Raw genomic sequence first — 15,457 nt, 5'->3', positions numbered from 1 at the left:
GTAAAAGCTTTTCTCTTCAAATTATTTTACAATGGTATTTAAATTTTGAATTTAAGATTCTTGTTTTAAGTTTCTTCCTAGCTTGTAGCAAAAAAAAAAAAAAATAAGTATGACATGGGGCAAAAGTAGGTTTATAGTTGTGAGTATGTAAATATTATTGTTTAACTATTATTTTCCATATGAACAACTGTTAACCCTATTTTTATCCCACCTTGTATAAGCACCTGGTTTTGGATTATATCATAAGTGAAAATGATTTATCTTCTTGCCATTATCATATCAAAACACTATTTAAATTTTCTTTTCACATAAAGGTAGAGAGAAAAATATAAGGATGATTAATAGCCATCTTATTATTTTACCAATCCAACATCCATTAGAATTTTTAAGTTAATAAAATCCACATTATCATTTTGGGGACCACCACTTCTCCACTCTGGTTTCATGAGGTTCAGTTAAGATTGACCCTATCTCCTATTTCTATGACTAGCTCCAGGGAGTTGAATTTGAGCAAGACAGGCCAATGGCATTCGATCCCCAGGACTTCTTATGGAACTTGAAGTGAACCTGACTTTTCACTGAGGTTACTGAGCTGATGGAATGCAAACCTGGAAATTATGCAATTTATTTTACCATCCCAAAGGCAAAGGCTGCCTGAGAATAAGCCAATATGAAAGAAAGCCAAACTCAGAGATTGAGAAACTCTAACAGGATTGAGACCAGAAACACAGGTACCCCTTGCTACCAGAGCCAGGTGCTCAAGGGGCATCCCATTGTATGGTCTATCTTAGCCCTCTGGCTTTAGAGGTACAGTGAGGGGGCTCAGGGATGGGACAAGCCCATCAACTCCAGTGGATCTATGACAAGCAGATGCCCTAGCTCATTTATGTCTATTTAGATAAGTAATAATAAGGATATAAGATGACAATTACTGGTTTTGTAAAACTGTGGTCTTGATTTTTCCACTGTGAAAATGTTGCCATATAGAGTATTAATATTCTCTGGGATGCTCATTGCTATCATACAAAAACCAATACAATGAATAGCTATATTCCTTTCAATTTCCTAGATTAAAAGTATAGTCTCACATTGAACAAGCCATTTTACATTACTCATATTGTGCTAACATAAGGGAAGCATGCTTGATTTTGTCTTTCGCCAGTATGTACTTGAATATTTCATCAATATTCATCTATCAGAAATCTGTAGCATTCAAGAACTTAAGCTTTGCTATAGTCCTGTAACATGCCTATTTTAAAGAAAATCTTACCATCATCCTTAGTAAGATTTCAAAGCTCATGACAAGTTTTGTGACCCAGGGACTTTTGGAACTCTCCTCAAATGTGATAATTTTATCCTGGATCTGCCTATGTGCTCATTATTTCTACATTATTACCCATTTTATTTCATTTTACATGTTCATTATATAAGTGTTGACTCTCTTAATAATTCTTCTGATGTTATATATGAAGTATGACTGCACTGAAAGTGGTAATTTAAAAATTACATTTATAAAGTATCACTTTAAAATCATATTAGGGTCCAGAGTCTTAATGTATTTAACACTTGATCCCATGCCAGGGGACAAAATTCCTGTAAAATTACGGCTCACCCATAAAGTCCTGAAGTAGCATATGTACCTAATACCACTGCACTTGATCTGTTAAGAAAATTAGGCTTACCCTTTATTAAGATATTTATCTATTTTTCCCTTTAACATTTGTAGCAAAAGTTTTAGTTGAATAAAATTAACCATTATATTCATTATCTGTAATTAATAGCTAGTTTTATTCTGTCACCTGAACTACTCAAGTACTGCATACTTAGGTTAGAACTAAAACAATTGTTTGAAAAAGTAACATAGTAATGATCTAGGACAGTTTTATGATCAAGACTGTGAAGTTTTTTTTAGGGCCCTGACTGTGCCATGTTTGCTTTCACAATTCTAACATCCATTTAATTACTCAGAAAGTTTTTTTTTTTTCTAATTTTAGTTCAGCAGTTGCATTGAATAAATAGCCATTATATTCTCATCTATTCTGTAGCTACAGGATTTATTCAGGACCACGGACAGCAAACAGTTCATCCCTTCTTAATTAGGACTTCAGCATGCTATTATTTGTGAAAATATAAGGTTTATCATCTTTGTGTACACTGAAAAGAAACTCTATATTCATATTACCAATATCCCTAAATGCACCACAACATTTTCTGTTCAGAAAGCAGTGAGCTTACTGCTTCATCAGGGGGAGCAGATGTCTTCTTTCTCCACAAATATGTAAGTTCCCCAATTGCAAGGACCTTGTCTTGTCTGTTGCTGTAACTTCATTGCTCAGCCAACAATGTGGAACATAATGGTTTGTTGAAAAAATGATTAATGTGGTGGCTTTCTGGTAAAATTCTCATTATTAAGCACAACAACAAACAACAGCGATGAACAAGTTGTTAAGATTTGTTCATAAAAAAGCCAGTAAAGGGGCTTTGAAAATTGACAAGACTGGTGTAGTCATCGTCATTCAAATGAAATTTCAACTTAGAGCTCATAAATTCTACATGACAATCTATTGGGTTCTTAATTCATAAATTCACTGAGATCATGTTGGATAACTAAAATGCTTCTAAAGAAGAACACCACTAAAAACACACTTTCTCGGGACTTCTGTGGGACACAGGAATCCTGAAGCCATGGATCAATCACATATGCTTTGAGACATGCTTTATGCTTCTTTTCCTGGAAACTCTGAAACTACCATAAAACCCGAATGTATTGTAGAATAGACCTGTGGCCAATGGTAGCAGAGACTACATAGAAGTATGTTTCATGGTGTTCTGAAAAAAAAACCTTTTTGGGTTGTTGGCTATACTGTTCAGCGTGGCTGTAGAGTTCATTGTGCCTTTGAGTATGCTGGTGGTAGGTTTGCATTCTGAACCATCAATGCAGCATAGAATTTAAAATTAAGATACTGTCTTGGCAGTAAATCTTAGCCGACATTTTTATGGTATCCAAAGAGGTGACACTGTGATTGTAAAAAGCCCAAGTGATCCAAACAAAAATATTTGTAAAAGAATAATTGGTTTGGAAGGAGACCAAATCTTCACCAATCATATTTCTTTATAAGCCATAGTTATGTGTCAATGGGTCACATTTCATTAGAAGGTGATAATTTACAGAATTCTACAGATGCCAGGTACTATGGACCTATTCCATATGGACTAATATGAGGACATATCTTCTTTAAGATTTGGCCTCTGAGTAATTTTGGATTTTTATGTGATAGCCCTAATGCCACAGATTTTCTGATGGTTAGCATACATTTATTCATCTGATTTTTATTATAGTCTCCTATTCGAGCAAATTCATTTTTTGCCATCAAAACTATGTACTTACTAATAAACTATTTGCTATTCAGTTTTATTTTTAATTGTTAAATGTAGAGAATAAGTAACAATCTGCAAGCTATATTACTTCAAAATATATGAGTAAAAGTAATCCAAAATAAGTCATAAATATAAAAAATACATATTCTCAAAGACATAAATATGGATAGAATAAAAACATTTTATTCAGTTATGGGCAGTACAAATATAAGAAGAAAAGTAAGTAAGATGCATAGCAATGGATCATGTCATAAAATGTTTAGACCTCCATGTGGTACAAGGGATGGGTAGGGATTTCTGTGCTGGTAGAATTGCATTCATGCCATTGGCATGCATCATTGGAGAATGACTGCAATCATAGAATAGATAGTAATGAGTAGAAAAACATGATGTGTTTCAATCTAAGGTGGAAAAAAAATCAAGAGAATGTTGTCACATGACATATCTTTGAACAACCACAGGGGGAAAACACACTTCAGAAAAGCTGAGCAAACTAAAAGCATTACACGTAGCTCAAGCCTGGCAATAGTTTGGACATAACTAGATGCCTTGCTCTAAGTTCTCAGCTACTATGAACTAAATATGTACTAGTCCTTTGCACCTTGAAAGTGAAATGAAAAAAGATTATTAATATATACTGAACCTGTTAACATTCATAACATTATTTGACTCTAATCTACAGTATTCCTTTTTTGATTTTTGAATTTAATTAAAGCAGATTTTAATAAATATACATTATTAAGAAATCTTACACAGCCTGGCTAGATGGCTCAGTTGGTTAGAGCATCATCCTAAAGTGCAGAGGTTTGCCAGTTCGATCCCCAGTCAGGGCACATATAGGAACAGATGTTCCTGTTTCTCTCCTCCTCTCTCCCTTTTTCTCTTTAAAATCAATAAAATAAACATAAAAAAGAAAACCTTATTCAAATTGAGGATCCATCAATGGTGGCCATAACAAGGTTTTTTACAAGCCTTATCTGACCTACAGAAATCCAAAGCAGATCTAAGTAACCGAATATAGAATTGTTTTGCTTTCTCTGAGACAGGACCTGTGGATTTAGAGTGATAGGGAGATTGAGAGTCTGCTTACTTTCCAGACAGTATCTTCAAGTGTCTCTAAAATCTGATGAAATATGACTTTGGAAATTCCGACCATAGTGATTTTGATTAAACACCATGTACCCTCCTCCCAACATGCAAATGCACAAACATATCTCCTAAAAAATTTTGTTCTGTTTTTCAAACTGTGTAAGGTGCCCTTTTATTTTTTATTTTTTAATATTCTTTTTTAATGTTTTATAAAATTTTATTTATTAATTTTAGAGAGTCAAGGGGGGAGAGAGAGGGAGAAAGGAAGGGAGGGGGAGAGAGGATAAAGGAGAAAGAGAGAGGGAAAGAGAAGAAGGGAGAGGGAGAGGGAAAGGGAAAGGGACAAAGGAAGGGAGAGAGAGAGAGAGAGAAGGATAAGGAGAAGAGAGGGAGAGAGGGAGAGAGAGGAAAGGAGAGATAGGAAGGGGGAGGGGGAGAGAGGGAGAGAGGGGGAGACAGGGAGAGAGGGGGAGACAGGGAGAGAGGGGGAGACAGGAAGAGAAGGGGAGAGAGGGAGAGAGGGGGAGAGAGGGAGAGAGGGAGAGAAAGGGAGAGGGGGGGAGGGGGAGAGAGGGAGAGAAGGAGGGAGAGAAGGGGGGGAAGGAGCAGGAAGCATCAATTCCCATATGTGTCTTGACCAGACAAGCCCAGGGTTTTGGACCAGGGACCTCAGCATTCCAGGTTGACACTTTACCCACTGTGCCACCACAGGTCAGGCATAAGGTTCCCTTTTCAGAATAAAAATAAAGTTAATATAGCACAACTTCCGGTTGAAAGATTTTTTTAAAATCAGCTAGTAATTTTCTGCCACAATGCCAAGCAACTGGTTCCAATGATTATTTTTTCACTGGAATGTCTATACAAATCCCAAACATTATTTTATAAAAAAAAAAATCAAACACTGTTAAGTCCACATTTCCAGTAAATCATCCTGTGTAACAGATACAATTATGCAAGTAATTTAAACTTTTTAGATGGATTTCCATCATATTTTTGTTCCAAGCAGACTTCTATGTAAAACACTGCAGGAACTAACTGGATAAATTAAACTCCAGTCAATAAAAATAAACAACTCTACATTAGTAACCATCTCTACATGAAGTATCAATTTGGGACAAAATAAGCTTCAACCCATAGGAAGAAGGAAAGAAAGAAACGTATCACTTGTGTCACAAAACAATGACTTCCCTGGTCAGTGAATAAAGCCAACGTTTCATTTTTCTCTTATCACCATATATTTGTAAGGCAGCAGGATGGTGTCCAAGAAAGAGCATAAAACCAGGAGACAGGAGAACTTAATGATTAAAAAATACTGGGCTTTGGAGGCAACCAGACAGATTTGTGTCCAGATTCTTGCAGTTTATCTCTGGGCTCATTTAGGCCCTAGGGTTCCATTCTGTATCTGTAAATTGGATAATGACAAGACCTAACTATCAAGTTGTGAGTATTAAAAGAGATAATATATTAAAAATGGAATTGCACACAGTGCATGACACATAATGAATGCTCATAAATGATAGCACTTTATCCTTGTAGACTGAACTATCATTAACCAGCAATGTAATACTTGCTGGTTGATAACAATAACAGACTAATGAATCCTTATTTTGAGCCAGAGACTATACTAAAAATTTTAACTGAACAAAATTAACATAAAATTAATAGGTCAATATACACAATTTCTCTTCTTAATGTTTAGATGAAGAAAACTAAGATTCAAAGAGATTAAGTAATTGACCCTAGATGACAGATCAGGTTTGACTGACAGCAAAATGTGAAGCCAGGCATCCTGCCAGAACCTCACCTCCAAACTCTCCACTTATCAAAATAGAGAGAGAAGAAAAGAATGCAGAGGAAAGTGACGCCCACCTATCAGATGCTCGAGAAAAAGAAGAGAACTGAAATTTCTGAATGTCTATTCTGCATGGATTCAACGCCATGCTAATTGTTAGATATGAACAGTTCATTTAAATCTCACTAAAATCTTTATTGCACCTATTTTAAATTATAAAATGGCATTCAATATGTAGAAAAATTAAAAATAATTTAAAAAACCCACATCAAGAAAGACATATTGATAACAGAATTAAAGATCTGCTAAAACTCCATCAGTGCACTCTTTTTTCACATGGTCATAACTAATATTCACAATTTAGTATCTTTGTTATTTTTAAATACTTTTACTATATGTGTTGATTGAAAGTAATGTGTAAAGTAATGTCTAGTATATATTAACTTCCATGTAGAACATTATACTTTATGTATTTTCCAAAAAATTTTTATTCAAACATATACTATGATATTTACCATCTTGCTATATATAGCTCTGATTTCCTCAGTTTCATAATTGTATATTACTCAATTTTAATAGAACATCATATTTTATTTAATCTATGTAATTTTAAGAAAATATCATGGGTAATGTAACCATTTTTCCCCTGGTGAGGCAACCCCTCAATACTAGACATACATTTCTCAATATATAATATTATCTGTGGATTACACAATGCCCACGTGTAAGTGTGCAGAACTTTCTCTGGAAATATACCTAAGAATTAGAATGCTATGTAGGCAATAAAAGTTTTCAACTCTACTTACTGCCAAATATTTCACTTCTTCAACTTCATTAGATATTGCCAAATTGTTCCTACTTTGGCATACTACTGCATGAGGGTTTCTCTTATCCCACAAACTCCTAAACAATTGCCATTAACTTTGACATTTTTTGCAAATGTGATGAAAGTCTACTTGCATTGAAACACCATCTCACCCCTACTGAGATGGAATACCTTTTTCCATGTTTATTTGCTATTCAAATGATTCCCTTTACAGTTCTGTTTTTCAATTTTCATTCTTGTAAATGGGCTTCTATGTGTTTCTTATCAATATGTTGGAGTTGTGTTTATTTTGGGTATTAATTTTTTGTTAGTTATTTGTATTAACATTTTCTCTCAGTCTTTGTTGGGGTTTTCTCTTTTTTTGCCTTTTAAAAATATTTTATATAAACTTTCTTATGGCAGGATTCAAATTTATAACTCTTTACTTTATGGTTTGGGCTTATGGTGTCTATTTTCAAGTCATTTCCTGTCTAGAGGTCATAGAGATTGTTTCCCATACTTTTTTCTCAAAAATACTAAAGTTTGATTTAATACTTAGGTCTTTAATTCACGCAGAAATCTTTTGTGGATATAATATAGGTTAGTAAACCTATGTTATTTTCACATATTAAATTGTTATACACTACCATCCTCAAAGTAAATATATGAGGCAGTTACAAATATAATTCCAAATCACTCTATTTAAAAAAAAATTAGAGGTTTCTAGCCTGACCAAAGGAAATAGAAGCTATTTTTTGGTGATATCTGAATGTATTAGGATGGTGCTTGCACTCACTGCAATTTAAGGCAGACCTAAGGGAGAAATATAATACAGTGTGTCAGATGAAAAGAGTAACAATTATACTGGGTGTTATAGATCATACTGAAGGGGCATTGATGTTAAATAAGTAGGAGGGTAGAATTTTCAGAAAAGTCTTCCTGAAGTTTTTTGAGCCATGATTAGGTAATGAGGAAAAATTCATCAGAGGGAGTGGAGTTTAACACCAGGGCGAGGAAAAAAGCAGCAGCAAAGACATACAGATGATAACTAGCAGGGAGCATTTCTGGGACATCACTAGCCTTTTAATGTTGCAGAATTGCTAAGTCCGGGTGGGGTTTAAAATGAGACCAGAGTAGTAAGTAAGAGTGAGATGTGAGAGAACACCATCTTTATCATGACAAGGAGACAGTATTGTATACCAAGACCAATGAGAAACACCATTGGATGATGGGAACAGAAGGGCAGTTTTTATCCAATGGGCTGCAGAGAGAGTGACCAGAAGGCCATTGTAGTAGCAGGAGACAGACAACAGGGACTTCCCCGGGGCAGGGAGGCAAAACTCACCACCACTGCCACCACTTGTGCTGGTGCACCATGGGCGGCAGGGTCTCTGAGGGACCTGCACTTCCGAGTCTTTCAGCATCTTTTGGAAATATTTATTTGTACATCTGTTTTTTCCCCCCAAGAAGTGATAACTAAATATCTGAAATATCTCTGTACTTACTTCATAACATTAAACTTCCCTCTCCAATGACCTCCGTTTCTCCTCTCCGTCCAGGCAGAAGCACACATACACACACACAAGGGGGTACTTCAAGGAATCCAATGCAGATCCCATGATCAGGAAACCACAATGACAGCGCATACTGCAGCGCCAGCAACGCGGGGGACAATAACCACCTTCAGGTCTGAAGGAGCAGGAAGAGGAAATAAAATGGAACTTTAAAAAAAGAGGGAGAGTTGAGTGGAAAGGTTTCCTCTCAGGAGACCTTACTCTGGTCAAGAGATGACTAAGCCAGAGGGGCTCTGTAAGGAGCGATCTAGAGGAAGGATACCCCAATTTCACCCCTCACCCACTCCCTCCGACGACGTACTGCCAGGGCGCACTGCTGTCAAACCCAATGGGAAGCTAGAATGCAAGAGAGTTTGTTGACCACGTCGGCACACACAGATCAGCCTGGGCCTTGAAGGCACAAAGCAGGGTGGAGGAGAGTGGGAATAAACCCGCGGGTGCTGAGACGGCAAGTAAAAACTGTGTTTATAATATAAGTGCAAGCCATATGCTTCCAGGGGAACAGTCTCCGACCACCTGCCCGGATGGAGCACTGTCGGTAGTTCCCATTCAAAAGAAAGATTTCAGTGGAACATTTGCTTAGCCAAGTTGTATATATATTACAGCGACCTAAGAATATAATTTGCATTCTTTTTCCTTACTGCATTCTTCTCTTTGCATTCTTTCTTCTTATCTCATTTAGTCTTCTTAGCAATTTACCGCCTTAAATAAATTTTCTCTTTATATTTTACAGATGAAGGAATGCTCAGATGAGAGTTCCAGGAAAAACAAAGAGCCTAAGTGACTTGGAAAAGCCACCCGGCCCAACCTGGGGACCTGGAACCTACACCTAGTCTTCAGACCCCAAATGAGCAGCAGTCTTTACACGGCACCATAACTGACAATTTCAGGGCAGGTGCCTTAATGAGGAAGGAGAGTATCCTGGGGTCTATATGATCTGATTTAATCCTAACTCTCTCACTTTTTAAAAAATTATTTTTCATTTATAATTTACATTCAATATTATTTTGTATTAGTTTCCGGTGTACAGCATAGTGGTTAGAGAAGCATAAATATATATCACAAAGTCCTCTCCATCCGTCTACCTTGACATTTCTATGGTTTAACCCTGACTCTCGAGTAGACCACAGAACATCCGGCTCACTGCCAACAATACTGATACCCTCCACGGAGCGACCTTTCAACGCTGAACAGAGGTCCTTACTTTGAAGAGCTGGCTCTTCTGAGAGAAGAATGGTAAATGCAGATAAAGAGGTTGGTCCTAATTCAATTCTGAAATGACGTTTTATTGGCCTTAACCTGAACAAGTAACAGACTTTCTTTTTTATTTTTTTAATCCTTATTTATTACAAAAGGCCTGTCATCTAAAGAAATAATAGATAGGGCACTTTCAAACTTATATTTAAAAGAGTAGAGTCATCATAGATAATAAATATTACAAATAAACACAGGAAGGAAAATATTAAGATTGCAAATTAAGGAAATTAAAACTCTGTATTAACAAAAATAAAACACGGGAGTTGTTTTTTTCTAGATAAAGTAATTGAGTAATATGAAAATCAAAGCAGGATATAATGTGCAATTAGGTAATAAGAAGAAAACGAATAATTCTGTGTGTGTGTGTGTGTGTGTGTGTTGGGGTGGACAAATAAAATTAAGGCTTACTGACAAAACAATTAACTATAAGTAATTATCTGCAGGTTAAAGTAGTTTTTTAAACATGAAAAAAAATTTAAATAATATAAAAAATTAGCATACCACAACAATGAGGTATTTTAGCAACGCTTCTACTAAGGACTAATCTGAAAATAAGAACCAGGAAGCTTAGTAACAAGTATGTCAAAGAGTTAAGGTTAATAGAGGTTCTGGTTCTGGCTTCAAGGCAGAAGCGTCTGTTCTGTATTTCTGTTTTATTGGTGGCAGTTTCTGTTAGGACAGGATGAAAGCGCCAGCGGTGGGCTTATGATTCCCTTCACTGGTTAGGTATTTATTTCAGGACAGATTTTGTTTCGTAGAACCCTTGTTTTTCATTATCCTTTGTTAAACACGGCTGCTAAATAAATTTTCTCTCTTTTTCCTGCTTACTGAATCCCTGTGTTTCCACAGAGATAAATCTCATATAATTAGCTCGAGCTTTGGAAAACACTGTTGCCTGGTGCAAATGAAATAAAATCATATGCCTTGCCAGAGGACGTTCCAACCTGTTGTGGGAGCAGACATGATTTATGGGGAGCTCCTTGCCTGTGGCTATGTATGAAGTGAAGAGGCAACAGAGGAAATTACTCGGCTCTGAAAAGCCTTCTTCAGCCAAAAAAAATTTTTTGAAGGGTAAAATATTTTATTGTCATTCACTTTGTTTGAGATTTTTAAACCCCGAATGATTTTTTGGCTCTATTGTTAAGTATGCCAATAAAACTGATTACAAGAAAAAAAACTGTAAAAAAAAATCTGACAAAATATGTAATTCAGCTAAATATCCTCAGGACCGAGCACAGGGCCTGGCTCTCATGAATGATTGGTTTATGAAAAATGTAAGATAATGGTATAAACTCTCTGAGAGTATTCTGTGATAACACTTGTATTCTCGCTTGTATTCCAACACTGTATTTTTTTCCCATTCTCATTACGGAATTGGTAAGCTGCATGAATTTATTGTCCTGTGGCATAAATTGAAATTCTGAGCAGAATAACAAGTGCAAAAAATTAGGCGATGGTTATTTAGGTGTCACCTTGATTTGCCTCAGGGTGCATAGATTAAACATTATTTCCATCTACATCTATGAAGGTGTTTCCGATGAAATGAGCATTTGAATCAGTGAATTTAGTAAACTATATGGTCCTCCCCAAAATGGATGGACATCATTCAGTCCACTGAGGACCTGAATAGTACAAAAGGCAGAGAAGGAAGTTTGTCCTTCTTTTCTTTCTGTCCTCTGGCTTGAACTGGGCATAGATCTTCTCCTGCCCTTAGACTGGGGTTTACACCACCCGCTCCCCTGTTCTCAGACCTTCAGACTTGAACTAGAATTATACCGCCTGCCTTCCACCTACAGAGGGCTGGAGATCGTGGGACTTAGTCTCCACCATTGTGTAAGCGAATTTCTCATTATAAATCTCTCTCTCTCTCTCTCTCTCTCTCTCTTCCTCTCTCTTTCTCTCTGTGCATGTGTATACATGTTTGTATACTAAGTATAGAGGTATATACAGGCAGTCCCCTGGTTACAAACAGGATAGGTTCTGTAGGTTTGTTCTTAAGTTGAATTCGCATGTAAGTTGGAACAGGTGTATTTACCTATTAAATGTAACTTAGACAGATGTTCGTCTTAACGTTATACTTATTTTTACTTTTCTGTGCAGGTAAATACTTAAACATTTTCAAACCTACAGAAACTATCTCATTCTTAACACAAGGAACTGCCTGTATCTATAATATATAATCTAAAATAGACACTATATATAAAATAGTTTATAATAGATAGTTATTAGCATAAATATAGCTATATATAGTATATATAGTCATAATATAGATATAATTATATAAAATATAATTAAGTTATGTATACAGAATATATAGTTATATCTATGTCAACATAGACTATAAAAATATATGTTATAGATTCTGTATATAGATGTAAAGAAAATATATTTTATTTATATTCTATATAGTATACTCTGTCTATATAGGGTACATTTTATATATATTAGCATATATATTTTTTATATATGTGCTATTGGTTCTGGTTTTTCTTTTCGGTTTGTTTGGTTTTTTTTTTTGCAACCGTCTCATAAAGTAACAACACCACACATACAGACACTGTAAGACAAAAAAACTGGTGCTTGACTCAATCCCAGAGCTCTTGCAAAGTATGTAAAAAAAATATTACTGACAGGCTACAGTGTATACTTTTCCATTATCTGAAAATTTAGTATTGAAACTATGCATAGCATGAAGTAAAAACAGAAAATAAATGTCAGGATGAAAGATAGAACCTTTGCCTGGGTTACATGATAACTGATGTTCCTTGGTTTCTGTTCACCAGACCAGTCATTCTCAGAGTGTGGTACCACCCCCAGCCCCAGCCCTGAAGCTCAGCACAACCCGGGAACCTGTCAGAAAAGCAACTTCTTGGATGACCTCACACCTCCTGAACCAGAAACTTGCCATGGGCTCTGCCATCTGAGTTTGACTAAGTCCCCTTGTGATTCTAATGTGGGCTCAAGTTTGAGAGTGTCATTTAGATCATCTTTCAAATTACTCAGTCTGTGTTACAAGTGCACACTGTTATTTAATGAAGCCTCCATTATTTTAAAACCTAGAAAATAGAATATTTAGGCAAGAGGTGCTCTTATGTAATAAAAAGCGAGGCAAAGTATACCTGATCTAGGTTATTTCAGTTTTTCATTGCAGTAGAGACACAGCTGGTATGTCTGTGCTATGCCATCTTTTCTTAACTATCCCGGGTAGAAAAGGGGCAGGTGACCCAAGATGGACCAATAAGAGTCCCGCCTAGGATTTGTCTAATGAAAACTGGAATGAGAAGCTCTCTCTTCACTGAACTCCAGAGCTAAAGGGATGGAGGTTAAGAATTGCTCTTAGCCATTCTTGTTATGATGTTTTTATTTATAAAACTGATGCCGTGAAGTCTCTGGCTCCAGTGCAGACTTCTTCATTGATGGCTATAGACCACTCATCCTCTCTCTCTCCCACGTTGATGGACACCTTAAACTTAACATGTCCAGAAATGGATTCTTGATTCCTCTCAGTCATATTCCTCAGACCTTCCCCTTCCTCAATTTTTCTGAGACTACTAAATGGCACAACCATCTATCTGCGCAAGGAAAGACTGAATTGCACAGGTTTCCCTCTGGTTCCACATCCAATCTAATAGCAAGTGCTTTTAACTCTGCTTTCAAAATATATCCTGAATGGAGCCATTTCTTTCCAGTTCCATCCAAACCACTTTGAAACAGCTTTCAGCTTATTCCAAACCACTATCACTTTTCACGGGGACTATAGTGTCTACCTTCTAGCTGAATTCTCTGCCTCTACTCTTGATCTCTTATAGTCTATTCTCCACTAGAAAGACATTTTTGAAGATTAAATCTGATTCTCAGTTTCTGCTAAAAACCTTCCAATGACTTTCTGCTAAAGCAAAAATAAAATATGTACTCCCTACCACGGACTATTAGGCCTTAGATAATAGGTCATTGTCAGTTCAACCTCTTCTTACCTTCCCCATAGATTTCTTTGCTCCATTGGTATCAGCCTGTTGCCATCTTTTTTATTTTTTTGAGAGGAAGGGAGATAGTGGGACAGACTCCTGTATGCACTCTGACTGGGATCCACCTGGCAACCTCTCGTCTGTGGCCGATGCTTGAATATACCAAGCTATTTTTAGTGCCTGAGGCTGATGTGCTCAGAACAACTGAGCCAGAGGCTGTGGGAGGGGAAGAGGGAGAGAAGGAAGTGAAGGGAGAGAAGGAAGAGATGGGAGAGAAGGGAGAGAAGGGAGAGAGGAAGAGAAGGGGGGGAGGGAGAGAAGGGAGAGAGGGAGAGAGGGAGAGAAGGGAAAGAGGGAAAGAAGGGGGTCAAAAGTAGATGGTCACTTGTCAGGTGTGCCCTGACCAGGGATTGAACCTGGGACATCCATACACCGGGACAGTCCATCCACTGAGCCAACCGGTCAGTGCCCTCATCTCCATCCTTTACATACACTCAGATGAGCTTCATTTCAGGGTCTTTATATTTGATGAGCCTTCTTTCTGAAATCTTCCTATTCCAGAACTCTGAATGACTGCTTCTATTTAATCCCCCAGGTCTAGGCTCAAATATCACCATTCAGGGAAGGATTTCTGACCACACAATTTAAAGTAAACCACTCTCTTCCCCTAGTTGTAGACCATTACTTTAACCTGCATTAATTCATTTTTAGAATGCATTACTATTTGAAATTGATTATGTATGCAATTACTTTTCATTTAAACTCTGTCTTTACCCTCTATAAAAGGGTATGCAGGGTATGGACCCCTATTACTCATATACAGAGCTGACATGACTTGAATACTACTCTATGACCAAAGCTTAACACAGCATCTCATACATAAATAAGTACTCTCTAAATTTTAATGGGATTAAGGAAATCAATGTGGGGCAAACCCAGATGCAACAGGAAGAATCAGGTCTATATGCAAGCATATAATAAGAGGAACTTTGGTCCACCCTACACAGAACGTTTTCTATCCTTCCCTTTTCCATAGTTTGGCTATGTAAACAAGTAAAAAGGCAAACATACAAAAAGATACAGTTTAGTTTGGATTGGGTTTGTACATCTCGCAACACAAAGACGTAAGACTGACACACTTGCTTACCCACATGAATAATAGGGATGAAGGTACTCAAATTTGTTCCTCATTACATGGGAAAATTCCTTGGGCTTCTTCCATATTTTGGAAAGTGATTAATAAAAAATATTACTGCATATGATTAGAAAGGACTGAACCAAAGTAGCAGAAATGCCCAGACCTAAGTTTCTTCTGTGTGATGAGGAATAGAGGACTAGCTATAGCCTGTTCATTTGGCCCGGTAACCACAGGCTAAATTCAGCTGATAATGGAGACAGCCAGAAGAGCATTTCCCAAAGCAATCAGAGTGAATACATATCAACTTCAAGTGACCATGCCTTGTCAGGGTCTCGGTGGCCTTTTTAAAACTAATATATAAATATTTTGCTCTATCATAAAAAATATTGGATTTGTTGAATTAGCAGTGATTTTTTTTTGTCTAAATGGAATTACAGAAGCAAAGCAATATCCAACTCA

The 15,457-nt window shown here is 36.7% G+C and overlaps 1 pseudogene; it reads left to right on the top strand.

Moving 5' to 3' along the window:
- Positions 1–2,814: 2,814 nt before the first annotated feature.
- LOC136377222 (mitochondrial inner membrane protease subunit 1 pseudogene) lies at positions 2,815–12,819 on the top strand (annotated as a pseudogene).
- The last annotated feature ends 2,638 nt before the right edge of the window (positions 12,820–15,457 follow it).

Source organism: Saccopteryx leptura, chromosome 6, assembly GCF_036850995.1.
Source record: "Saccopteryx leptura isolate mSacLep1 chromosome 6, mSacLep1_pri_phased_curated, whole genome shotgun sequence".
Classification (NCBI taxonomy): domain Eukaryota; kingdom Metazoa; phylum Chordata; class Mammalia; order Chiroptera; family Emballonuridae; genus Saccopteryx; species Saccopteryx leptura.
This window is presented reverse-complemented; position numbering and strand designations above follow the sequence as displayed.